This window comes from Heteronotia binoei, chromosome 6, assembly GCF_032191835.1.
Source record: "Heteronotia binoei isolate CCM8104 ecotype False Entrance Well chromosome 6, APGP_CSIRO_Hbin_v1, whole genome shotgun sequence".
Taxonomy (NCBI): Eukaryota; Metazoa; Chordata; class Lepidosauria; order Squamata; family Gekkonidae; genus Heteronotia; species Heteronotia binoei.
In genome coordinates, this window is record NC_083228.1 from 25584102 (window position 1) to 25610569 (window position 26468).

General features: G+C 47.0%; 1 protein-coding gene across 2 annotated transcripts in view; it reads right to left on the reverse strand.

Moving 5' to 3' along the window:
* Positions 1-26468, reverse strand: part of CTNNA3 (catenin alpha 3) — a 1035346-nt gene that overhangs the window by 566407 nt on the left and 442471 nt on the right. The window lies entirely within an intron of this gene.

The following is a 26468-nucleotide window of genomic DNA, read 5'->3' on the forward strand; positions in this document are numbered from 1 at the left end:
AAAGTTAAAGAAGGGCGGAGTTAGCAAGCACACAGTGCTGGGTACATAATGCCAAGTCCCTGAGAAACCAAAGCATTTGGGCTTTTCTTTCTCCCCCAGTCTGAGATCATTACCTCCTGTTGCAATTAATTCTCAAAGGACAATAAGATCCCACTCTGTGCAGAAAAGTCTATAAAACACATCTGAGAATCTCATATTTCCATGAAGGAGGTGCTTTAGAAAATCAGGCAAAATATAATTCTGCTGGCACCCTGGTTCTTTCTATAGGCTTTAACTGCAGAACAACAAGCCATTATTTGGATTTCAGCAACTCAAACACAATGCAATATCTTGTTTCATTGATTAGTCAGGCAGCACAACTAAACACTGATAGTGCCTATGTTTCAGAAAAGCCCAGAGGATGCAGCGCATAAGTGTCAGAAGGTATGGCACATATTCAAGTAGCTATGCAGTTGGCCTGGAACCCAAACATGTGCCACAACAACTGCCATCTTGCCTCCATGCGACTGCCCACAAGTTTATGCTGTTGCATGCAAAATTACTATTTCCAAAGTGGCCTTGTTGCTGCAGGAACATGAAAAAACTAGGAATAAGGCCTGTTGTAAAGAAAAATATAATGGGCTCTAGAAAGAAGCTCTGGGTGAGCACCCCCCACCCTTGCTGTCTTCTCACCCACCCAAGTGAAAACATTCACTCACTCCCACCTCAAGGAGAGCTGATCGCTGCCATCTGGAGAGTAGTTGTAATAGTGATCTCCAGCCCTCACCTGGAGATTGGCAACAGTGGTTCCCCAGGAGGAAATGGTTGGTTTGGAAAGTGGAGTGTATTACATTGTACCAGTTTGCAGTCCCACCCCCCTCAAACCCCACCCCTTAAACCTCAAGGAATTTCCTAACCTGGGGTTGGCAACTTTATCTCCTTCCCTTTATTTGCCCCCGTGACTTTAGCCTTACATCGCCTTCCCCTTCCCTGCAGTCTCTACGTAGGAAAAGGACAGTCTTTTTCCACATTGGGGAGGGGGCCAAAGCAGCTTATATCATTCTCCTCTCCCCATTTTGATCTGCACAACAACCCTGTGATATAGGTTAGCCTGAAAGTTTGTGACTGGTCTGAAATCACCTAATCAGCTTCCACAGCAAGAACCTAGATCCTAGCAAGACCCCGCTCTGAAGTCCTAACTCCTATGCTGTCCTCAAACTCCACCACAGAATCTCCAGGAATTTTCCACCAACCTGGAACTGGCAGCTGTAGTCAGGACTGGTCCCAATGAATTCTCCCTCAGCGGTGTTTTAGTGATACCTTTCAGACCAACAATCTCTCTCTGATAATATTGTTGATCTTAAACACAGGACTCCAATCTCTCTCTCTTGCTTTCCCTCCCTATCTTTCTCTCTATATCTGGTCTGCTGCTATGGGATGCCATCCCCCCTCCCTTTCTGGCTGTTTCCCTTCCAGAGGAGGAGAGGGAGGAGCCCTCAATCAATCAAGGGAAGGCTTTCTCTGGCTCTTTCCTTCATCCTCCATCCTTCAGCCAAGGAAAGGCTTTCTTTCCTCTGTGAAGCACTGCAACAGGTGGCTCATCCAATGGGAGACCCAGAAACATGGTTGGTTGCCTTTTACTGACAGAATCAGCTTGGCTGGCTAGGAACAGCCACTTGGGGGAGAGAGAGAGGAGTGGACTCAACCAATGACATGCAAATATTCTTGACTTATGGTTTGATGGCCAAAGGTTGATGGAGTGCACCCCAAACCTATGGGAGAGCTCTGTTTTGCAAAGACAAAAGGTTTTTATATCTATAGGATTATCAGAATAAGTTAATGGCATAACCTTTGCAAGATTGACCTGGGCAGAAGCTGCCTGCACATCCTTGTTCTTGGTAGGGAACAGGGACAGAGAAAATTTGTGATATATACCGTATTTTTTGGCCCATAAGACTCACTTTTCCCCCCCAAAAAAGTGGGGGGGGGGAGTGTGTGCGTCTTATGGAGCGAAGGGATGATAGGACGTACCTTCCTCCTGGGGGGGGGCGATCTGCTGCCTCCGCCTCCAATCCCAGCGCTTCCCCCGCGCCTGCCTGCCTGGCTCCAGCTCTGCTTCCAGCAAGTGCTGGGATCGCTCCACACTGCCCCCACCGCAAACCCAGCGCTTCGCGAGCGCCAGCTGTGGAGGGGGCAGCGTGCTTCCTCCGTGCCTGTCTGCCTGTCTCCAGCTCTGAAGCTTAAAGCAAGCACCGGGATCGGAGGGCGGAGGGAGCGATCCTGGTGCTTGCTGTAAGCGTCAGAGCTGGAGCCAGGCAGACAGGCACGGAGGAAGCACGCTGCCCCCTCCGCAGCCATCGCTCGCCTAGCGCTGGGTTTGCGGTGGGGGCAGCGTGGAGTGATCCCAGCGCTTGCTGGAAGCAGAGGTGGAGCCAGGCAGGCAGGCGCGGGGGAAGCGCCGGGATCGGAGGCGGAGGCAGCGGATCACCTCCCAGGAGGAAGGTGCATCCTATGGTCCGGAGCGCCTTATGGACCAAAAAATACGGTAATTTTATTAGTTTAAAAATGTGCCAGAATTGATCCACAATAGAGCTCCTAATTAATCTGATTGAATCTGTTGGGAGCTCTATTCATAATCAGAAAAAAACATACTAAAGACTGAACCACTCAATTTTTCTTTGAAGCCAGAATCACATGCCAGCACTGGATCTAGGGTTGTCAGACCCCCAGTCTGGGTGGGGGTTCCCCTGATTTTTGGGGCTGCAGCCCCACATCTGAACAGACTTATTATAACAGCAGGAGACTCCAGGTGCCAGGTGTGAGTCTCTGGACTCCTGACTTTTGGACTGGAATACACAGACTGTGACCCTGAGTGAGCCAAACTAGTGAAATCAGAATCGATTCATGGAAGGGGGAACAGATAGATCGATAGATATAGATTCATGGAAGGGAAAAGAGATGATGATAGTGTCAAGCATCGATATTTCTCAATAATCAAGCTTTTGTTATTGAATCAAAAGTTGCTTTATTGTAAAACTCCATAGCTTAGTCAAGGACAGAATCCTTGGAAGTAATGACGTATACAGATTCGAATAGTTGCTTTATAGGAAGGCTTCAAAAGGATAACATACAGATGCAATTTGAGTCATGGGTTCAAAGGCTACTCTCTAGTATCTCTTATTGCTAAGGAATGCAAGCTAATAAAAACATCTCCCTTTCTCACACTTTAAGAACATAAGAACATAAGAGAAGCCATGTTAGATCAGGCCAATGGCCCATCCAGTCCAACATTCTGTGTCACACAGCGGCCAAATATATATATATATATATATATATATATATATATATATATATATATATATATATATACACACACACATACACACTGTGGCTAATAGCCACTGATGGACCTCTGCTCCATATTTTTATCTAACCCCCTCTTGAAGGTGGCCATGCTTGTGGCCGCCACCACCTCCTGTGGCAGTGAATTCCACATGTTAATCACCCTTTGGGTGAAGAAGTACTTCCTTTTATCGGTTTTAACCTGTCTGCTCAGCAATTTCATCGAATGCCCACGAGTTCTCGTATTGTGAGAAAGGGAGAAAAGTACTTCTTTCTCTACTTTCTCCATCCCATGCATTATCTTGTAAACCTCTATCATGTCACCCCTCAGTCGACGTTTCTCCAAGCTAAAGAGCCCTAAGCGTTTCAACCTTTCTTCATAAGGAAGGTGTTCCAGCCCTTTAATCATTCTAGTTGCCCTTTTCTGAACTTTCTCCAATGCTATAATATCCTTTTTGAGGTGCGGCGACCAGAACTGCACACAGTACTCCAAATGAGACCGCACCATCGATTTATACAGGGGCATTATGATACTGGCTGATTTGTTTTCAATTCCCTTCCTAATAATTCCCAGCATAGCGTTGGCCTTTTTTATTGCAAACGCACACTGCCTTGACATTTTCAGTGAATTATCTACCACGACCCCAAGATCTCTCTCTTGGTCAGTCTCTGCCAGTTCACACCCAATCAACTTGTATTTGTAGCTGGGATTCTTGGCCCCAATGTGCATTACTTTGCACTTGGCCACATTGAACCGCATCTGCCACGTTGACGCCCACTCACCCAGCCTCAACAGATCCCTTTGGAGTTCCTCACAATCCTCTCTGGTTCTCACCACCCTGAACAATTTAGTGTCATCCGCAAATTTGGCCACTTCACTGCTCACTCCCAACTCTAAATCATTTATGAACAAGTTAAAGAGCATGGGACCCAGTACCGAGCCCTGCGGCACCCCACTGCTTACCGTCCTCCACTGCGAAGACTGCCCATTTATACTCACTCTCTGCTTCCTATTACTCAGCCAGTTTTTGATCCACAAGAGGACCTGTCCTTTTACTCCATGACTCTCAAGCTTTCTAAGGAGCCTTTGATGCGGAACTTTATCAAAAGCTTTCTGGAAGTCAAGGTAAACTTTCTCTGAGAGTAGATAAGACTGGCTGTGTGAATCTGGGGAAGAGGCACATTACACTGTTGCTACAAGGCTAGCCTAAACATCATTGGGACAGATAGCTTTATTATGCACCCTTTAGTTGTAAAGGTGGGGGGAGCAGGGCAGAGTGGTGTTCTGCTCTGTGTCGGTTGGGCCTATATAGCACATGTAAATATGCATGCTTGATAGATGGGAGGGAAGGAGGGAAGGAAGGAAGGAAGGATAGATGATAGATGGACCTGTGTGAGTGTGTGTGCATGCATGCAATCATGCTCCTAAAGGTTGTATTTCATTTCAACATCATTATAAATACATGTGTACAATTCTAAGAATAAGCATGAGCCAAGGAGACAAAAACAGTCACAAAGATTGAACCGTGACCTAAATCCAAACATCATATTTTCTGAAGAGAGAGGCCTATTCTCTCTTAGTAAAGATGAAGTTCAATCTTGGATAGTGGCCCAGAGCACTTGGCGCTTTGGCTCTCTCTGACCTCAGCCTGAACTTTTTGCACAGCTAAATGTGAAGTCAGCCGAAAACAGTCAGGGTGAAAGCGAGAGGAAGATTAATATTACTCTAATAAGCATTCATGCAGTAGAAACACAGATAGGTGAAAACCACTGCGACATTCAGGCCACAAGAAATGCCATGCTGCCATCTGTCAATTGTTGCTAAAATGCAATGCGGGACAGTCAGTGTGATAGAACGTTGCGCTTTGTGCGAGATCAGGTATAGTATAAAAACTCATCTCACAGTGATTTCTTTGTCCCTGGTGTGAGCATGACTTTGCAACTGAAATGCCAGACATGCATTTCAGTGAATCTAATTCTAGTTCCCCTCTTCTTCCCATGCTTCAGGCAAGCTGCTCACCTTGGAATTATTTTTAAAAGCAAACTATGCTGCACAAGTGTTCATTTAATTATGTATTTGTCAGTCTCTAAACTATTTTTAATGACTTCAAGTGTCTACGAGTTCCAAGGATTACAGAGAAGGTTCCACAGATCAGGGAGAAAGTTTGGGGGTGACATACAGGAACAAGCCAATCAGTAGAGTGTACAGCCCCAGCCAAATGTCTGGAGATTGACAGAGTTGTGCTTTCTGGGCAATTTTACTTCTGAAACTTTTCCTATTTTTCATAGTTCAAATCTCTGTTCATCTGTGAATCTTGCAGGGTGACCTGGACCAAGTCACAGGTTGCAATTCTAAGAACACTTTTCCAGGAGTAAGCCCCACTCAATAAAATGGGATTTGCTTCTGCAAACACCCACACAGGAAGGCTCCCCATAATCCCTCAGCCAAACCTACTTCACAATACAGATTGGAGGGCTGGAGGGAAACTAGAATTCAAATGCAGCAAATTCAACAATAAAATAAACTTGGGGTAGCCATCAACTTGGGACAATATCTTTACCTCAGTCTCTCTAACTGAAATGTAAAGAAGAGTGGGGAAGGGACTAATCCCACATAAAACACTTTAAAAATTGAAATGCTTCAAAGATTTCCAATCTGTGTACAAGACTTTTTTTTTTCTTTTCTGACAGTAACGTCTTCTTTTTTAAAAGTTTTTTTTCCAGATTCAGTGCGTGTCTTCAAAACATTACATTCTTTCAGGGTTGTTGGAACAGAAGGCTCTTTTCAAGAAGGCTTAAGCAAAAAACAGGAAAGGATTCCACTCAAAACAAATGTTGGCTGGCATTGATGGAGACTATACATTGTGTTTCAAACTATCTGACAGAATGCTCCGGACACCTCCGCATCTACTCTTCAGACGTCTATGTTTCAGCGGGAGCCACACTTATAAAAATAAAATAAAATGCACCCAGATTACTTATTTCCTTTCCTTTCTTGTAAGTGTCTATTTATCTACACAATGGTGTTTTGACACAATTTACTTTAGGAAATTGCAAGAGATAAGACTGCTTGCCATAGTAAAGATCACCTACACAGAAATCAAACACACAAACACGTATACACACATAATGCTTGATGGGTACTTTAGCAGAGCTTTAAAAGTGATTAGACTAGATTAATCTGTAGATTGAATACAAAGTAATATTACCCTCCTTGAAAGGCAGAAGGACATATTTGAAACTAAGGAGAGTGAAAACAGGAGCTCGGATCCTTCCGAGAACCTCCAGTGATGAAAAGATTCCCATCTGCAAAGTGCAACTTCCCTGCCTCCTACCTGTTGTTGGGTCTCAGAAGCCTTCCAAAATGCACAAAACAACACAAAATGGGAGGAAGTCTTACAAAGGGTCAACAATTGGGATTTTAGGAGCCCTCTTTCCCCCATGCATTCTGTGTTTTAAAGAAACAACTTGTTACGTAGGTGCAGTTATTTCTTGTTAGTTCCTGCCTGGCTCATTGGAGCCTTTAGGACTGAGCTTGGGAACACAGAAACAATGGGAAGCAGGATCCAAATCCTTGCTTCCCAGGACCAATTGCGAGCCCCTGCTGGTTCAAATGACCCAATGGCGACTTAGGACGAAAACTTGACTCGTATATAAGTTGGCCCAGTCTTAGTTTTCCAGTGCAATGCTGTAAGCACTAATAAAGAGCTGTGATCACTACTCCTCATGCACTGAAGCCAGTATGTAACACAACAGTAATCCTAACATTGCATGACAGCCAGGTTCACCAGCAACAGGCCCTTTGAACTCAGTTCTCAAGCATGTTGATGCCCCTTTCTCTGGACTTTGGTTCAGCTAGCAAAAGCCCATGTGATGGAATGGTTAAAAAAAACTCTTGGGCTTGGAGACCCAAGTTCAAAACAACCTTGTGAAGAAGGAAGGAAGGTGTCTTGACATTAGTGTACATGTTTGCAAATGGAGGCACTAAAGCACTATGCAGAGCACAGCCTGCCCTTTCACACACTCCAGATGTTGAAGTATATTTCAAGCTCCTCACAGCGTAGAACAGCACAGTGAAATTTTCATACTCTAAACCTGGATATTTCGAGGCAGCAATACAATCCAATCTCGCCCCACCCCACCCCCCTTCATCCATTGCCATCTCCACCTTAACTCAGCAAAGAAAGTGATGGATGCATTGACAGACAAGCTAGGTATGAAACTAAAGAGTCATGTCTGTATAGTAATAACGGGGTCTTCCACATTAGCCCCACAGAACACAACAGAGTGTATGCAGCAGCAACAGGCCATGCTTTCCCAGACTTCAACAGCCTTTGCCAGACATTCCATTTGGGCACTCCAACGACCTGGAACAGGAGTATGCTGTATCTATGTTGGGTGCAGCTTTGGTACATGTGATCAAAAGTCCAGATTGTTTGAGGAAGGGCATTCATACATATCAAAACTGTGTGCATATAGAAAATACAGCCATCCACACAAAATGGTGGCCATGCATATCAGAAAACTCCCAGTACATGAAGCTGACACACCAAATGAAAGTCTAAAAAAGGCTACTCAAGTGTCTTTGTAAAGAAAAGACAAGGGGGGAAATTTATCAGACAGGAAATCAAAGTGACATGCTATATTTTGATCGAGGTTAATAAAATTAAACCTCTGAAAAACAACTAACAGGTATCTTTGACACATATGACCTTCAAAAGAAGCCAGTGCAACCAGTCATTTAAATGACAAAATAAACTCTTTAGAGTGTCTTTGTATCATCCTGGTGGCAGGAAAAAGGTGGAGGATGATAGCCGCAACGCGAAACATTACTGCAACCTGCATTCCCATTTTTTTAACCAGAAAACCCTTTTTATGTTCTTACTAGGTATAAATCAAGAGCAGCTAAGGCTAAATAAAGAGGGCTGACAAGCCAATTAACTCACCAAGGCTGCCTGTACAATTAAAGTTCCTGTATTTCCCCAAGAATATCAGCCATCGCAATTAGACAATCTGGCAGCTTACAGTCGCTGGGCAGATCGAAGATGATTTGACGGATGAACAAGTACACAAATGAAGGAAAAGTAACACTGGGAAGATTTTAAAAATACATATTTGCAGGAATTCCCGCCCCCCTCCACTACATGTTGCAGACTGGAACTCAGGGAAATGGGTTGGCTTAAGCATGCAACTGTAATCATTATGAATAGACCATCTTGATTTTATCCCTAGAATGAATGAATATAATTATATGCCTCTTTACTATATTCATGTTTTCCTCTTTCACTTGCAAATCCACTCAACAGTCATAATGTCATTTCCCTCGAAATAGTAACAATTCGGCCCCTTCCCAGCCTAGCCGACAACATCAGCAATAAGGCCAGGGGCTGTTTTTCCCCTGCCCGAGAAAGGATCGCGACGAGGCATACGAGGAGCTGCTCAGGGCAGGGCGTCAGGGGCTATATTAGCCCAGGCCCTGCCCAAACTGACGCAGTTCTTTTAAGCTCTCGGTGGGGAGGGATGCTTTGTAGCGATCCTCCTCGAGGCCGAGGGTTTCAGCGCGGGCAGGGAGTTGGGTGGAGCGGCGGCAGCAACACCGGCATGGCTGTGAAGAGCATGGCGGCGGTTTCGGGTGGTTGACGGGGCTCCTGGTGGGCAGCTGCCCTTCCCAGTGGTTTTTTTCTCTCTTGCGCGGGGTGGTTGTTTTGCCACGCAGCTGGAGAGAAGCGGCCTTTGCGGCCCCCCTCACTTTATTCTGCGGGGGGGGGGGTCTGTCTTCTCCCACCTTATCTCTCAAGCGAGGCCTGGCAGGCCTAGCCTGGGGCATTTGGGAGGTGGTGGTGGACAACAGGCTATAAGGGGGGGGGGGTTGCCCAGGGAATGGGGCCCATAGGCTGTGGCCTTAGTGCCTTAACCCCCTCCTCCCTGCTAGGGCTTTCATTCCAGTGAGGGGGTTCTTGAGGGCCCTTGGGGTGCACCAACCCCCCAAAAAAAATTTGGTTTCCTTTTTGTCCTTTTGTCCTCGTCATGAGACCGAAAAAGGGCAGGGCCCCTTCAAAGAGAAGCAGTCTGCTAAAAGGCGGGGGCAGCCGGCCAGTCCTCCAGGGGAACTAGGTAAGGAGGCCTAGCTTAGGCAAGCTATCATTGGTCAGCTGGAGGCCCTGGAGCAACAAAGGGGAGCGGCTGGAGGATCCACATGGGAAGACCGCTGTCGGGCAACCGGTAAGTCTTCTAAACTTGAGTTCAAAAAGGAAATATTAGCTCATCTCGGGAGCGAGGAACATGAGGACGATGAGTGGGATCCAAGCCAGGATGTGAGTGGCGGCGATGGTGAGGCGTCACCTGAAAAGCCAGAAGACCTGGAGCTGGGGACAGGGTCAGACTAGCCAGCCCAAGCAGCAGTGGTAGTGGTGGCAGTGGCACTATCGAGGAGCAGAGGTAGACCTGCAATGCCGCAACATACCCAGGTCTGGCCCTGGGGGTCCTGGGGCCAACCTCAGGTGATGTGGCCCTCAGGCATGGTTAGCTTGGCAGCACCAGCGCAAGGGATGGGGGGCCTTTGGCACCCCCGGGCCAACCAGGGCCATCCTGGGCTGCAGTGACATTCTGTCCTCAGGTGCAGGGCCAGGCTCATCTAGGCCTCCTGGTGCAGTTGTCAGTTCCATTAGCGGCTTCAGCAGCCCCGGCCAGTGCTCCTGCCACTCAGATGACATCGGGTGTGTTACCTTGGGGGGGACAACAGCAGTTGGCCCAGCTGGGAGGCTGGCCGGGTCATCAATTGGGGACTTGGAGTTATCCTCCCAATCCCTATGGGTCCGTGCCTTTTTGGGCCCTCCCGTATGGTGATCCAGCGTTACCTCTTGGTGATCATCTTTCCGTGGCTACACGAGAGAAGATTTTAAGAGGGGAATACGTGGACGTATTCAGCCTCTTGTATAGAGAAGTGGAAAAGAAGGACAACGAGGAGCTGGATGAGAAAGAGAAAGTAAGTTAAAACGAAGGAAGATGGACACGACCTGGGCCAATTGGTTACCAGGTTTCCTGATCTATGCAGGGGTGATAGCGAGGGCACAGCCTTTACGGGCGGCCCCGCTATTCCAGTACTGCGACACTGTGTACAGGGCCTATTCTGACTTTGTGGGGGCAGCATGGCTGCAATACTATGAAGCCTTTCGTGTGCGGGCCGCAGTTAATCCCAGTCTTCCCTGGGACCAAATAAATCAGCAGCTGTGGCTACAACTGATGTCCCCGGAAAAACCCAACGTGGGTGACAGGGTGGATAATGGACACCTGGTACACAAACAGCAACCTAATGCAGGCGCCCGCAGTTTGGCGGGCCAGTTGGTTCAACCCCAGCTGCTATATTGGGAATATACATCCCAGGGGATGTGTTCACGGAAGGCATACAAGTTCAAGCATGAATGCCCCTTATGTGGGGGGCCGCATTCCTTCTCTGAATGCAGCAAATCCAAGACAAAAGGCAGTGCAGAGCGCCCTGGAGGTGGGGGCATCCATCCATCATCTGGAAAAGGGACCCAGTCCATTCAGCTGAGGGTTCTTAGGCAGTGGTTAAGTCCTTACCCCGTGCCAGCAGACAAGACCTATTTATGGGACGGGTTTAAACACGGGTTCTGTATTCCGTACCAGGGACCTCGGATCCCTTGTATGTCATCTAACCTTTGCTCAGTGACAGGCATGTAACATGTGGTTAAAGCAAAGACAGTCAAGGAGTGTGCGGAAGGGCGCATCCTCGGCCCTTTTGTGGCACCTCCGGTGCCCAACCTGCATGTTTCCCCCTTAGAGGTAGTACCTAAAAAGTCGGGTAGTATAGGCTGATTCATCACCTTTCCTACCCCAAGGGTGGCTTTGTTAATGATGCCATTCCAGACCACCTGCGTTCGGTCAGGTACACTTCATTTGAGCAGGCGGTTAAGGTGGTTAGGGGTTGTGGTAGGGGGCAGAGATAGCTAAATGCGACATTAAGTCGTCATTTTGCCTTCTCCCGGTGCACCCCAGGGATTTCGAATTGCTGGGGTTTTCCTTTGATGGGAGAAATTATATGGATCGAGCCTTGCCGATGGGTTGCTCCATTTCGTGCACAGTCTTTGAACGGTTCAGTTCCTTTCTGGATTGGATGCTTAAGACTAGGTCAGGTTTAAGGAACACTGTTTATTACCTTGACGACTTTCTTTTCATGGGCCTGGCGGGCTCCGGGTAATGCACCAGTTGTTGCAGTACATTATTAACTTGGTTGTGGAGCTTGGGGTAGTGCTGGCGCATGAGAAGACATAGGGTCCCTCCTCGGTGTTAACATTTTTGGGCATCGAGTTGGACACCACACAGCAAGCTTCACGGCTGCTTGTGGATAAGGTGGCAAGCCTTGGGGTTCAGCTAGCTGCTCTCAGGGGGCGACGCAAGGTGTCTCTACTGGAGCTTCAGCAGCTCATGGGGCACCTTAATTTTGCATGCAAAGTGGTAGCCCCCAGGAGGGCTCTCTTACACAGTTTTTGTGATGCCATGGCGGCCTCCCGTCTCCCTCATCATAGAGTCCAGTTTTCTGCCGGCATGCACAGAGACCTGGAGATACAGGAGGAATTTTTGGACTCCTTTAATGGTGTCTCCTTCTGGAGGGAGCGGCCATTGGTGTGCGGAGCAATGACCCGCTACATGGTTGGCCAGCGGTCTCTGCTGGGACCTTACGTTTCTGGAGTTTTTTTTCCCATTGTGGTAGCTGTATGGCTATGGGGGAGCTGCTGGCCAATCATGTGGTACATGTTGTCAACTCCATGTCATCCAAATCTGCAAGAGTCATGAATTTAGTTCGAGCCTTCACACTCCGCTGTCTCCGGTTGAATTTGCTATTTTTACCAAAACATGTGCCAGGAGTGTGTAATGGAGTGGTGGATGCCCTGTCTCGCCAACAGATCGACCGTTTCTGCCAGCTTGCTCTGGAAGCTGATCTTTTCCCGATGGTCCAGATGCCGCAGGACCTGTGGAAACTTGGAGGGTCAAAGCCGGTAGGGCAATCCTATTAGCATTGGCACCAAGTATCCAGAAGGCATATGACCGGGCCTCCTTGCAGTTCCGGGTTTTCAGATCATCATCGGGATTGCAGGAAGTTTGGCTCATTCCGGTCACACACATACAGTTTTGAGTGCATCAGAAGGGCAGAGGTTTGGGGTTAAAGACTATTCGTAACTAGCTGGCAGCATTAGCGTTCATTAGCAAGGCACAGGGGTACACCTATGGAACCAGCTTCCGGAAGATATGCGGGCCCTGCAGGATTTTGAACATTTCCGCAGGGCCTGCAAGACCATCCTTTTTCGGATGGCCTTCACCGACTAAAGAGAGAGACTGCTAAGTAAACTTACCATCTACTGTAATAGCACCAGCATATTAATTTTATCAATTTTAGAATTGTAATTAAATTGTTAAATTAGTCTTTGTTTTAAATTAGTCTTTGTTTTAAATGTCATTGTATAATTTGTATAATTTAATGTATTGATTTATGTTGTTAGCCGCCCTAAGCCTGCTCCGGTGGGGAGGGCGGGATATAAATAAAATGATGATGATGATACACGGAAGCCACCGGGGACTTTCGCATTAGAAAAATGCTTGAGGGACGGATAAAAGGAAGTACTTCTTCACCCAAAGGGTGATTAACATGTGGAATTCACTGCCACAGGAGGTGGTGGCGGCCACAAGTATAGCCACCTTCAAGAAGGGTTTAAATAAAAATATGGAGCACAGGTCCATCAGTGGCTATTAGCCACAGTGTATGTGTGTATATAAAATTTTTTGCCACTGTGTGACACAGAGTGTTGGACTTGATGGGCCGTTGGCCTGATCCAACATGGCTTCTCTTATGTTCTTATGTCCTGTGAATGGGGTCCGCAGGTTGACAGATGACAACCCATTTCACCAGCCATGCTCCAGGGACTACACCAAGTCTGGCTCGGGGTGTGTGCTTCTGATTATGAGGCCACGCTTTTCCATGCTGACACCTTGGCGGCCTTTTTTGGGGCACTCAGGGTCAGTGAGTTGGTAGTCCAGTCACAGAGGGACCTCTCCAACTGAGCATCGGGCGCAGGAGACATCAAATTTGTAGACGACCAAGTAAAACTGATGGTCAAGCACTCTAAAACGGACCAACGTCAGAAGGGCGTGGTGATCTCACTTGGCCCGTGTGACGTACCAGACCTCTGCCTGGTGCAAGCCCTCCAGAGGTATGTGTCAGTTAGGGGTGGAGGGGGTGGTCCATTTTTTGTCATAGTGATGGCTCCCCGCTCACGAAATACCAGTTCTGGATGGTGACCAGCAGGGCATTGGCCAAGCTGGGTCTTGGGGGTGTCAAGTTAGGTACCCATTCATTTCGGATTGGAGCAGCATCCACGGCGGCGGCTATGAGCTATCCACCTCCAGTCATACAACAGGTGGGCCACTGGCGCTCCACTGTGTACAAATCCTATGCTCGCCCACTTGGGTTTCTCTGAATTCTGGTTTGCAGTTGTTTAGTTGCCTTGTTGGGTGCATTGGTTCAGGTTGTAACTGTTTCCTTGTTTTCCAGGCACTGTGGCTCGTGAGGAGAGGCATTGGATCCTCATCTGCAGGCACAGCATGGTGTTTTGGGCGGCCCACCATGCCAGGAGATCGCCAGTTGGGTCTCAGCGAGTGGGCCAAGGTGGAGTGGCTGGGGCTACGTGGCCTTCGATGGCCGGGGCTCCTGCCTCTCTTATTAAGGGGGAGGACAGTCGCCCCCCCCTTATGCTGGTCATCCACTTAGGTGGAAATGACCTCAGGCTGATGAAAGGAAGGCCTTTTCCTTGCAGGCATAGGCAAATCTCCAGGTCATCCTGCGGAGTTGGCCAGGGGTTGTCTTGGTGTGATCTGCAATACTGCCGCAAAGGGTCTGGAAGGCTGCTCTGTTCCCAGCTGGGATCGAGCGTACCAGGCATAAAGCCAACCACGCCTTACAGAAGGCCATGGAGGGAGGGTTGGGCATATTTCTCCCCCATCCAACCATTTGGGCGGAAAGAGCAGACCTGTATAGGCCGGATGGGGTACACTTATCTGATGTGGGTAACAGGGCCTTTTTGGAGGACTTAAGGCAAGGGCTTCGGTCGGCTCTTGGCCGACCTGTGGGCGCGAATGCCTAAGCAGAGGCTTGGCATTGGTGGTGGCAAGAGGAGTAACGGGCTACAGAAATTTCAGGTGAGCACCACGGCTCTGCACCAGCTTGAGTGCATGTGGTTTGTATAAACGGCAGATGGGCTTCACGGCTCAATACCGTGAACGCAGATCACGACGAAGCCTTACCGGGGGGTGGATCTTTCTTGGAGGATTGATGCCAACCCTGGTGAAGGTGGAGTTGAGAGCATGGCCAGCTTGGCACCAGCCTTAATCCTGGGCTCATGCCGGGGGCTAGGTGGCTCGCCCGCTTCAGGACAAGGTGGGGTGAGGAATGACCCCAGGGCTTGTCCTGATAGTCTTTTGCCCTTGCCAGTCCAGTTCTTATATTATGTTTAATAAAGCGGCCCTGTACCCAAAAATATTGTGTCAGCCTCATTATTCCGACTGGGTGGGGAATTTGGCCCCTTCCCGGCTAAGCCGACAACATCGGCAATAAGGGCGGGGGGCATTTTTTTCCCACCTGGGAAAGGATTGTGAGGCTGACGATCCTTCCTGGGCATATGGGGAGCTGCTCAGGGCAGGGCATCAGGGGCTATATTAGCCCTGGCCCCACCCAAACTGACACAGTTCTTTTAAGCTCTCGGCCCGCCCACCCACCCTGCAGCAGTACAGGCTTTGACCGGTCCAGTTCTTATATTATGTTTAATAAAGCAGCCCTGTTTACCCAAAAATACTGTGTCAGCCTCGTTATTCCGACTGGGTGGGGAAATACTGTCGAACTGTTCTGCTGCCCATCTGGGGAACTCAGCAAAAGTGATGACCTCACAGCTCAAAAATAAGACTCTCGTGTATGAGTAAGCACTTTAATTTGTGCAGGTGGATGTACATTCTTAGGTGGTATATTTTACTAACTGCCTACAGGTTGAAAAAGAAATTAATGTGAAATATTAAATATTGCAAAAGGGCAAATAAGATTATAGACAAACACTAGCCTAACTACTTCCACATGAATGCCTGTTTTCATTTAATCATGAAATGTCTGAAAATGGTGGCTGTGACTACAAGGGGAGGCATCATTTTGAAAATTCAGTATCCAGACACGCAAGCACACAAATAATGTGCATCATGCACTGTAAGAATGGCTCTATTGAGGTACCCTCAAAGCAGTTGAAGAATTGTTTCCCTCTTGTGTGTTTCCATGTGCAGTGTGTAGGGATCCATAAGCCATATGGATATTGTTAATTACATGAGTCTCTCCCACCTGAACATCCACTGGTTCAACTCACATCTTGCTAGCCTGCTGCAAGCAGAGAACCAATTGGCATAATAAGCTCCATCTCCAAAAACACTAGCACTTGAGGGCAACAAATGAAGTTGATGAGCAGTAGATTTAGGATGGACAAAAGGAAATATTTCTTTCCACAGCGAGTGAATACAATGTAGAATTTGCTGCCAGAAGATTTAGTGATGGCTACAGGAATAGACAGATTTAATAGGGTCTTAGATAGATTCACGGAGGATAGGGCTATCAGTAGTTACTAACTGTGGTGACTGAGAGGAACCACCACATTCAGAGGCAGTCAAGCTCTAGTCTCAGTGCCAGGAGGCAACATCAGGAGAGGGTCTCAGACTGTATGCCCTGTTGTTGGCCCTCCAGAGAATTGATTGGCTACTGTGTGAGACAGGATACTGGGCTAGACAGACCACTGGTCTGATCCATACAAACTCATCTTACATTCTTATGTAAGCAATTCAGGTTGCTCATGAGCAGCTCAAGCCTGTTTACCAGTCACTTTCCATGCATGCACAGTGCACGCTAATCCCTCACCTATTGCTGCTGCCTCATCATGCTCTGCCATAATTAGCAAATGAAGAATTAACTAAGTTATATATTAAAAGTGTCATTAACAGTTTCTGCTTGGCGTTTGTTTGCCAGTCTATCTGGATTTGCAGCAGTTCACACATATGTATTTGCACACAACCCCACAGTTGTTCGTTAACACGGAGAAGCATTGAATTTCTTGACTCAAACATCATGACCCCGGGGGAAAGCAGATGTCACCCACCATAGAGTTGGGAAAGAAGCCACAAGGGATACAGCTACACTGCTCAACACAGTACTCAGGTTGGATGCAGAACAGCAGAGTATGAGTGGTTTGCCTGCTAAATATGTTCATGGCAAAGCTCTCAGCAGCCCTGGATTGGTAGCTCTCCCTCCAGGTGAGCTACCAATCCAGGTAAAGACATACGCAAATGGCTGAGCCAATGTGGTTTCCAGATTTATACATGCCTTTATAACTACATGACATTCAACCATGGTGGGGAGTGGGACTGATCTGGCTTCTGGGCTCTGTGGGTGGGTATGAATGGCATAACACAGATTTCATTTGCAGAACTGATTCTCTGGGAGCAGTAAATATTTTCTCATTGAAATATATGTTTTTACAAAATTCACAGAAGTCAAAACTGACAAATCCCATCAGCCATAAATGTAATACATTGAAGTCAAATGAAGAAAATCAGAGCTAATAGCGGGAGATGTGCCCTCTCTCTTGGAACTTACTACATCATTGCTAAGAGGAAAAAAATACCTAGCTCAAGAAAAAGCAATCCATTTAAATATGAATAACTGTCTAATGAATGACTCTTATTTAAGAATTCTCGAAAATAATAGAGCTAAGAAACTGATAAGGCTACTCATAGGAGAAAATACTCAGAAAAGGACCTTAACATTTTTTTCCCACATGACATTTTACAGCATTCTGAAGAAATTCATGTTTTATTTGGAGACTTGAGATGAGCAAAACTATCGCTCTGGGTTTTTAAAGTTTTTGTCCCCCTCTCTATGGGCAGAGAACAGGCAGGTAGAAGGAAGTTAGTCAATGGCTTTTCGGGCTCACCTTAGCTACTTCTTAAGAAATGCTGATGGGATAGTCAAGCTCCCCCTCTCTCTTCAAGTTGGGAACAAAGATGTGGAGGAATTAAATACTAGAGAAGCATGTCAGGAAAAGTTTCTCTGACCTGGCCTGAGCCAGTCAGTGGGTAGGGAAGAGAGGTGATAAAACTCAGGGAAGCAAGGAGAAAGCTCACTTTTGTGCTGGGTCCATCAGAGCAGACAGAGCTCTTGAGGTCTGGAAGAGGCACCCATTGAACCATGTGCTTTCCTGGTGAGCTACAGAAAGCTTTAAGGTAATAGTCACCCTTTAGATATTTGTAACTTCCTAATCTTTAGGAGCCTTTCCTATATTTTAACATCTGATATAGGATGTGTATAAAGAGAGGGACAGAGGAGTTGCATTTAGGGCTGCCAACCCCCCAGTCCGGGCGGGGAATCTCCCGCCCAGGAGGTTCTCAACCCACCGGCCCACATTGGGCCAGTGGGGGGGAACCTCCCCCTGTTATTATGTCACCTGGAAATGTCATCATCAAAATGGCGGCGCCCATGCAGGGCCGCTCTAGGCGTTTCCGGGAAACCTCTATGGTTTTCCTGGAAATGCCTAGAGCGCCCCCACACAGGCACTGGCATTTTGATGACGTCACTTCCGGGTGACATTATTCATCTTGCGTGCAAGCATCACGTGCACTAATGTTCTCCGCCGGGGCATGAAGAGGACTTGGCAACCCTAGTCGCATTCTACCCATTACTTTTGAATCTCTTGCTCAATTTGCCGCTGTGCTAAAACTATGCTTGTGAACATTTCTTTTAAAATAAATACTGTATAACTTTTGATGCTGGTAGTGGTTTTCTGTACCACATAGGCCTCCACCATCTTGGACATGCTATTTTAAACGGAGCACCAGGGGGAAGGCCAGCAGTTGGCAAGTGGTTATTCTTCCAGGGTGCACAAGGTAGTAAACTGTCTATATAGTAACCAGGTGCTGAGCAGCAGGAGACACAGAGGCAAGGCCTCAGATCTTGAAAGGGAAGCTGGGAGCCCTGACCCTCCCAGCAGGCAATTCCTACATAGGCCAGGCAGGAAACCCAGGAGAAGTGCTGGGCTACCCAGGAAAGAAAAGCCTTTCCAGGTGTGAGGGAAAACTTTGGAAGGCAGGGTGGAATAGGGCCGTTCCATTGCATAGATTAACAGAGTCTTCATTTCCTCCAAAGACTACTACCTTCAACTAGATGTAGATAAGAACATAAGAGTCCTGCTGGATAAGATCAATGGTCCATCTTGTCTAGCATCCTGTCTCAGTGGCCAATCCGTTACAAACACCAACAACATGGTATAGAGGCATAGGCCTTCTCCTAATGTTGCTTCCTGGCACTGGGTTTCAAAGGCTTACTGTCTTAATTGTCACCATAGTAAGCAATGATAGACCTATTCCTCTATGAACCTAGGGTTGCCAATCCCCAGGTGGGGGCAGGGGATCCCCCAGTTTGGAGGCCCTCCCCCCGCTTCAGGGTCGTCAGAAAGCGGGGGGGGGAGGGGAGGGAAATGTCTGCTGGGAATTCCCTGTGGCGATTTATTCCTATAGAAAATCATGGAGAATTGATCTGCGGGTATCTGGGGCTCTGGGGGGGGCTGTTTTTTGAGTTAGAGACACCAAATTTTCAGTATAGCATCTAGTGCCCCTCCCCAAAATACCCCCCAAGTTTCAAAAAGATTGGACCAGGGGGTCCAATTCTATGAGCCCCAAAAGAAGGTGTCCCTATCCTTCATTATTTCTGATGGAAGGAAGGCCTTGAAAAGGTGTGCTGTCCCTTTAAATGTGGTGGCCAGAACTCCCTTTGGGATTCAGTCATGCTTGTCACAGCCTTGATCTTGGCTCCACCCAATGTCTCCTGGCTCCCCCCACAAAGTCCCCAGATATTTCTTGAATTGGACTTGGCAACTCTACATGAACCTGTCTAATTCCCTTTTTAATGCCATCTATGCTTTGTGGCCTTCATTATATCCTGTCAGAAACATTTTAACCATTGGTTGTATAAAAAAGTATTTTTTTGAGTACTATTATTTTGGGAGAGGGAGAACAAGATCTAATACTTCTTTCTAAGAAACTCGCCCATTCATTTTGAACTATGCCAGGGGTCATCTATAATAACTTTTGACTTAGCTTTATTTCTAAATATGACAAAGGTAGCTTTTATGACATGTGAAATGGAAATGACTCAGCTGAAAACAGTGACCATTTTCCAATACAGAAATATAAATGCAAAGGATAGAATTGTGGTCTTGTAATGGAATGTACCATCATTTAGTGGAGAGAGGGAACAGAAAACCACATATATTGCCAGTCTGGATCAGTATGTGAATTTTGGAATCATGGCCACCTTGATTACTTCAGTATTCCTGTAACGTGATGTTGCATTCCACAGTGCTCTGAGATACAGTTGAGAAAAAGTGGGTAAGATCTCCTGAGCACTGTCACTAAGAAAGGTCAGATAAGAGAGAGACTACAGTTGAACACGTCTCTCAGATGGTCAGGCAGCTTCTTGCTGTAGCCCAGAGAAGTAAGTAAAAAGAGATACAGCCTTCTAATTTCCCCCAGACCTCTAAACTAGTTTATCAAAGTCCAAATTGGTATTTTTTAAAAAAATTACTGGATTACAAAAACACAAATATTATTGCACATACAGTAGGACTGGGCATGGCACAATCTTTGAGCACTTGTGAGCACTTACCATTTTTCGCTTCAAGATGCAATTCTGTAACTGCAACATTAAATTTAAAATGGAGACCAACATTCTAGCACTATTCTTTGTGAAAGCAAAAAATAAACAAACAAACAACCCTCTATGGATACAATGAGGTTTTCCTTGGGCAACAACATACTATATCTTTTGGGTGGGGGGACAAAGTAATGGCTTTTATTTTAGCAGAAGACGACTGCAGGATGCATGCTATTATATATTTCATTCATTTTATATGAATAATCAATTATATATTTGGTGCATCAGGACTTTTTTTTTTAAGTCCAGCAGGAACTCATTCACATATTAGGCCACACCCCCTGACATCACCATTGTTTAGCGCAGGGGTTTTTTGCAGAAAAAGCCCAGCAGGAACTCATTTGCATATCAGGCCACACCTCCTGACACCAAGCCAGCCAGAACTGCATTCCTCTGCGTTCCTGCTCAGAAAAAAGCCCTGGTGCATGTTATATACAGCAATCGTATGTTTAGAATTATATTTAAATAGTATAAACATTATAGGCGGAGAGCGTATTTTAGCTCACCCGCGGAGCCTGATGGACCCGGAACGGTTCCTAACGGCTCTACGGGATACCTGGCCCACTGGCGATTCCCTGGATGGTCTGGTAGAGTCCTGGAACGATGGGCTCTCCAGGGCCATCGAGGAGATCGCACCCAGGCGTCCTCTGCGCCCCCGCCCGAAACCGTCGCCCTGGTTTAACCGGGAGCTGCGGCAACAAAAGTGGGGGCTCAGACGACTAGAGAGGCAATGGCGGCGTACTCGAGACGAAGTGACCCGAGCATCTTATAGAGAGGGTTTGAAGGCCTATGAGATGGCAATCAAATCCGCAAAGAGAGCATTCTTTGCGGCTAAGATTGCATCCGCAACTTCGCGCCCGGCACAATTATTTGACATAATTAGAGGACTTACTATGCTGCCGCAAGGCAGGTTAAATTCTACTGAATTGGAAATAGGCTGTGAGGCTTTTGCGAAATTTTTTGCGGATAAAGTCGCATCACTCCGCCCCGACCCCCCTGCCAGTTTGGAGACAGTTAGCGAACCTGAGGCCCCGAGCCTGTCCTCGGATTATACACTGGATGGCTTTGACCCCCTCAGTCTGGAGGAAGTTGACAGGATTCTTGTATCTGCTCGCCCAACAACTTGTAAATTAGACCCATGCCCTTCCTGGCTTATTAAATCTTGCCAGGGGGATCTTAGATATCCCATGCGGGATATCATAAATAGATCGCTAACAGAAGGGGACTTTCCAACGCCACTTAAAGAGGCTGTGGTCCGACCCCTCTTAAAAAAGCCATCTTTAGATCCGGCCCAATTGACACACTATCGGCCGGTTTCAAATTTGCCCTTTCTGGGTAAACTTATTGAGAGGGCAGTGGCGAAGCAGTTACAGACCTTCCGGGATGACACTTCCGTCCTTGACCCATTTCAGTCCGGCTTTCGCCCGGGACACGAGACGGAGACAGTGTTGGTTGCCTTAGTGGATGACCTTCAACGGCATCTGGATCGGGGTGGCTCGGCGGTGCTGATGTTGTTAGACCTGTCGGCGGCGTTCGACACGGTCGACCATCGGCTACTGACGTGCCGCCTCGCCGACACAGGGATTCAGGGGTTGGCCTTACAGTGGCTTTCCTCTTTCCTGGAAGGTCGGGGACAAAGGGTCGCAATTGGGGGAGAGCTATCTCGGAGGCGCTCACTTGATTGTGGCGTGCCCCATGGGGCGGTTCTCTCCCCGATGTTATTTAACATCTACATGCGGCCTCTTGCCCAGATTGCCCGAAGGTATGGGTTGGGCTGTCACCAGTATGCTGATGACACCCAGCTCTATCTACTGATGAATGGCCGGCCTGTCTGCGCCCCGGAAAATCTTGACCAGGCACTACGGGCCGTGGCTGAGTGGCTCAGACTGAGTGGGCTGAAGTTAAATCCTACGAAGACAGAGGTCCTTTGCTTGGGCCGCCGCGGCCCGGGGAGGGGGATCCCCCTGCCGGCTTTTGATGGTGCGCCGCTCACGGCGGCGGAGGGGTCAAGAGCTTGGGGGTGCTATTGGAGGCTTCCTTAAAGATGGAGGCTCAGATAGCAGCCGCTGCCAAGTCCACATTTTTTCATCTTAGGCGGGCAAGGCAGCTGGCCCCCTTTCTGGAGCGCGACGACCTAGCAACAGTGATCCATGCTACGGTCACCTCAAGGCTGGACTACTGCAATGCCCTCTACATGGAGCTGCCCTTGTCTCGGACCCGGAAACTGCAGCTGATGCAGAATGCCGCAGCCCGGCTGTTATTGGGTCTCCCAAAGTGGGAACACATCCAGCCGGGTCTCCGGACTCTGCACTGGCTTCCAGTGATATACCGAGTCCGGTACAAGGTGCTGGTTATTACCTTTAAAGCCCTATATGGCCTGGGACCTGCCTACCTGAAGGACCGTCTCTCCCCACATGTTCCCCAGAGAGCACTGAGGTCAGGAACACAAAATCTCCTCACTATCCCCGGGCCAAAAGAAGCCCGTCTGAAAGCCACCAGGGAAAGGGCTTTCTCCGTTATGGCCCCCGTATGGTGGAATCAGCTGCCGGAAGAGGTGAGAGCCCTGCGGGACTTGGCGCAGTTCCGCAGGGCCTGTAAGACGACCCTCTTCCGGCTAGCCTATACCTAGCCTATATTTAGCTAGGATGACAACTTGAGGTAACTGGCCAGCCATCTGTTTACAGGAAACTGAATTACTCTGTTTTTAATGTTTTTAACTGTTTAAATATTTAACTGTTTTAGACTTGAAATTGTTTAAATTTTATGTTTGATTAACTGTTGGAAGCCGCCCTGAGCCATTCGTGGGAAGGGCGGGATATAAATCCCAAATAAATAAATAAATAAATAAATAAATATAATGCAGTTTTAACTGGGCATAGGGATTATTGATCTCTGAAGTTCATAGATATTAGATATAGAAAGCAGAAATGGAACACAGTAAAAATGTCTAGTTTTGCAGAAGATGAATGTTTTATTTTAGATCTCCTACAGCATTTGTTAGCATCTCCCTAGCACTTCTCTGTAGCAGTGAGTGTGTTTCTCAGGGGCTTCTGTCTCCTTGATTCTGCCCTTTGCATCCCAGTGTCTTGCAGTAGGAGCTCAGGGGGTGATTCCTTATGAGAATTCTTGCCACAATCTACTCTGGTGCTTCTATGATGACTTCAAGGGTTTCACTAAAAAAAAAATCAAGTTTCTTTGGGCTGTATCAATGGTGTAACATCTGCCCTGCAATAGCTTCAGAAGCAAATTACAATAGTTGAAGACAGAATGTATGAATTCCCCAGGCAAAAAAAAATGTTTTAAAAAATAAAAGTCAGATGGTCCTTTAAAGACAGATTTAGTTAAGTACTGGACCAACTTGGACAAAGTGAAAGAACTAGAAAAAGAAGGGAGGGGTGGGGGGGAACAAGAGAAGAGTGAGCCCGGAAGATTCTACAAACCCTAAAGAGAAGAGTGCTTTGTAATGCCAACCCTTTCCTTCCTCTGGTCACTTATGCTTAAATACTCAACAGAATATAATCAAAAACTTCAGAGAGATCATGCAAATTGAATGAAACTTCCCTGGGAAATCAAATTTCATTACTGAACCCCTCCCCCACTTCAAAACTCCTCAGATATTCAGATCAAGCAAGAGTCTCCACGGAACAGATTTTGGGGCAAAATCCAGGGCAATTTAATCTGCAGAAACATCAAAACCAAGAATCTAACAAATATTATACATATTATTGTGAAACATATACAAGAACTGCTTTTTTTTTCATTTGCCTGTAGAGCTGACATGCAGGAAATATGATCTCATCTGCAGGTAACCATCATCAGTTTGCCTTTTCCAAAATGCAGAATTAAGGGCACACAGGGGGCCAGTTCCATGCCCAAGGGCCCCAAGCAGCCTCTTGGGGGGTACCATAACCTAGCAATTAATTCAAGTGTTAAAGTGGCAGGAGGGGAGGCAGCCATGGCAAAGCAGTTTGTAACTGCACATACGCAGTTATATCCCCCCACTTCGAAAAAAATTCAAACATGTTCAAGCTGTTCAGGCCCAGTCAAAGAGTGACTTGAGCTGTCAGATCTGTTGAGGAGGAGTGAAGCCTTCTCCTGCATGTGCTTCAAAGGATTAGATGCCACACTGGCTGCATCAAAGCTGATAGGGCCCAGCCTCAGTGCGCTCCTCTGATCGCACCAGGGGGGCGGGGGGGGTGAAGTGCAAGGGAAGGTAGGGGGCAGCGGCGGAGGGGGGAGTCAGGCAGGCAAACTAGGTGGTTGTCGTGGGCACCAGGAGGGGGGAGCCCAATTAGGTGCACCCTCCTCCTGGTGCCCTACACAACTGCCTAGTTTGCCTAGTGGGCAAGCCAGCCCTCCCAATGGGTGAGCAACCAACTCTGCTTTTTACCAATTCCTGAGGGAAATGGAGAACTGGCTGAAAATCGGCCAAGACTAATTGACCTGGCAACACAACACCATGCATTGTGAGGGTGCTGAACCTTGCCCCATTCCTTCCAAGGCCTGATCACAAAGATGTCTGGTTCTATAAGACTTCATCCACTTGGATGGTGGTGTTAGTCTGGTATTTTGTTTTACTCTACAGCCACCACTAGTCATGTTGAGACAAATTGCCCCAGAGGCCTAGGAAAAGGAACATGGAATGTAAAAACCACCATTACTTTTTGCTGCTTTAAAGCACAGGCTGGCTAAATCTTGGCAAGACAACTCATCACATTATCTAATGTACCAGTGGCCACCATGGAAGGTAGCTTTCAGTGTACAAAAAACAGGAAAGGGACCAGCAATACTGCCTGAACCCACAGAAATTGCTGATGCATTTTATTTCAACAAAGAATGCAACAGGATGAAGTAGAAAGCTCCAGCACCACCATTACAGTAATTTTTTTAAAAAAAACTGCACCATCAGTTTAATAATATAAGCAAAAAAATATAAGCAAAAAAACAAATATAAGCAAATAATATAATATAAGCAAAAAAACAAAACAACACAAAAACAAGCCAGTGTCCAGAGACACTTATACCAATGCGGACAATATACAATTTTTAATCATCCATTATGACTGGAGTGCATCACCCCAAAAAAGAATGGATAGACTGACTTACATAAAACCCCCACAGTGACAAGCATATACACAAAAGGTACTTTTGTGTGTTGTTAAAACTTCCAAAAGAAAGTCATCTGGACCAGTTTCCAGGTCAAGTCTGTTTGATTGCTCTGCTTTCAAGGCCAGCATTTCTTTTTGCTTTCATTGAATCTGTTTTTACGCTTTAAACAGTTAAAGATTCAAAGCAACAAGAGCCAGTTGTGAAATAAAGCAAACCAATAATTGAGCTTCATGTCAAACGTATGGGGAAGTACTGAGGCTCTAATTTTCCCCATAGCAACCTCGGATCCTTGCGGCAATGCTGTACTTTGGATATGCTACACCAGTGTTTCCCATTTGCAGGGTCGTGACCTGGTACCGGGCCATGGAAGCCTCCCTACAGGGTCACAAGAAAAGCCAAAACTAGCCCCGCCCCCAGCAAAACTAGCCTTGCCCTATCCCTGTGTTGTGCAGAGAGGAGCTGGGCTGCCTCTCCTTCATTCTCCCCCGCTCCCAGTGTTTGAGAGAAAAGCTAGCATCCACTGGCACTTTAGACCCATCAAGTGTTCTTCAAGGTATGAGCTTTCATGTGCATTGCAGTATGTTCTTTTGGAGAGATTTTCCTGGGAGGCCTGGGTGGCAAAGAAGAGTGTGTGTGTGTTTTTCAGCTGGGAGGGGCGGGAACTAGGCATTTCATAGCTTTCTTTTTTTACCAAATGACCCCTGGGCAGAATTTTTGCTGGCTGTGGTCATATGATGGTAAGGAAGGCTTTTTTTTCTTTGCCCCTCCCCTTCTTTCTTTCCCTGCAAGTGATGCTCTGTCTGTATTCTTGGTGCTGGGAGGGGGAGCAAGCATCAGTGGGAGGGCTTCTAGTGCCCTGGCCCCACTGGTGGACATTCTGGTAATTTTGGGGCATTGTATGAGGAAATTTTGGACTGGATAGTCCACTGGCCTGATCCAACATGGCTCCTCTTATGTTTATGTTCTTTCTTTCCATGTCTTTCTTTTCTTTTCTTTTCTTTTCCTTTCCTTCCATTTCATTCTTTCCCTTTCTTTCTTTCCTTCCATTTTTGCTGGATGAAACTTTTCTGTTCATCAAACTGTTGTTGCAGACATAGGAGCTCTGCCAATGAAAAGTTGGCACCCCCAGTTGTAGCCAGGTGGCCTTCTATGAGATTTCTGTGTGAGTGAGTGAAAGTAAGAGGTGTGTGGCAGAAAGATTATTGGAGATTACTGCGGTATATCTCAGCAGCAA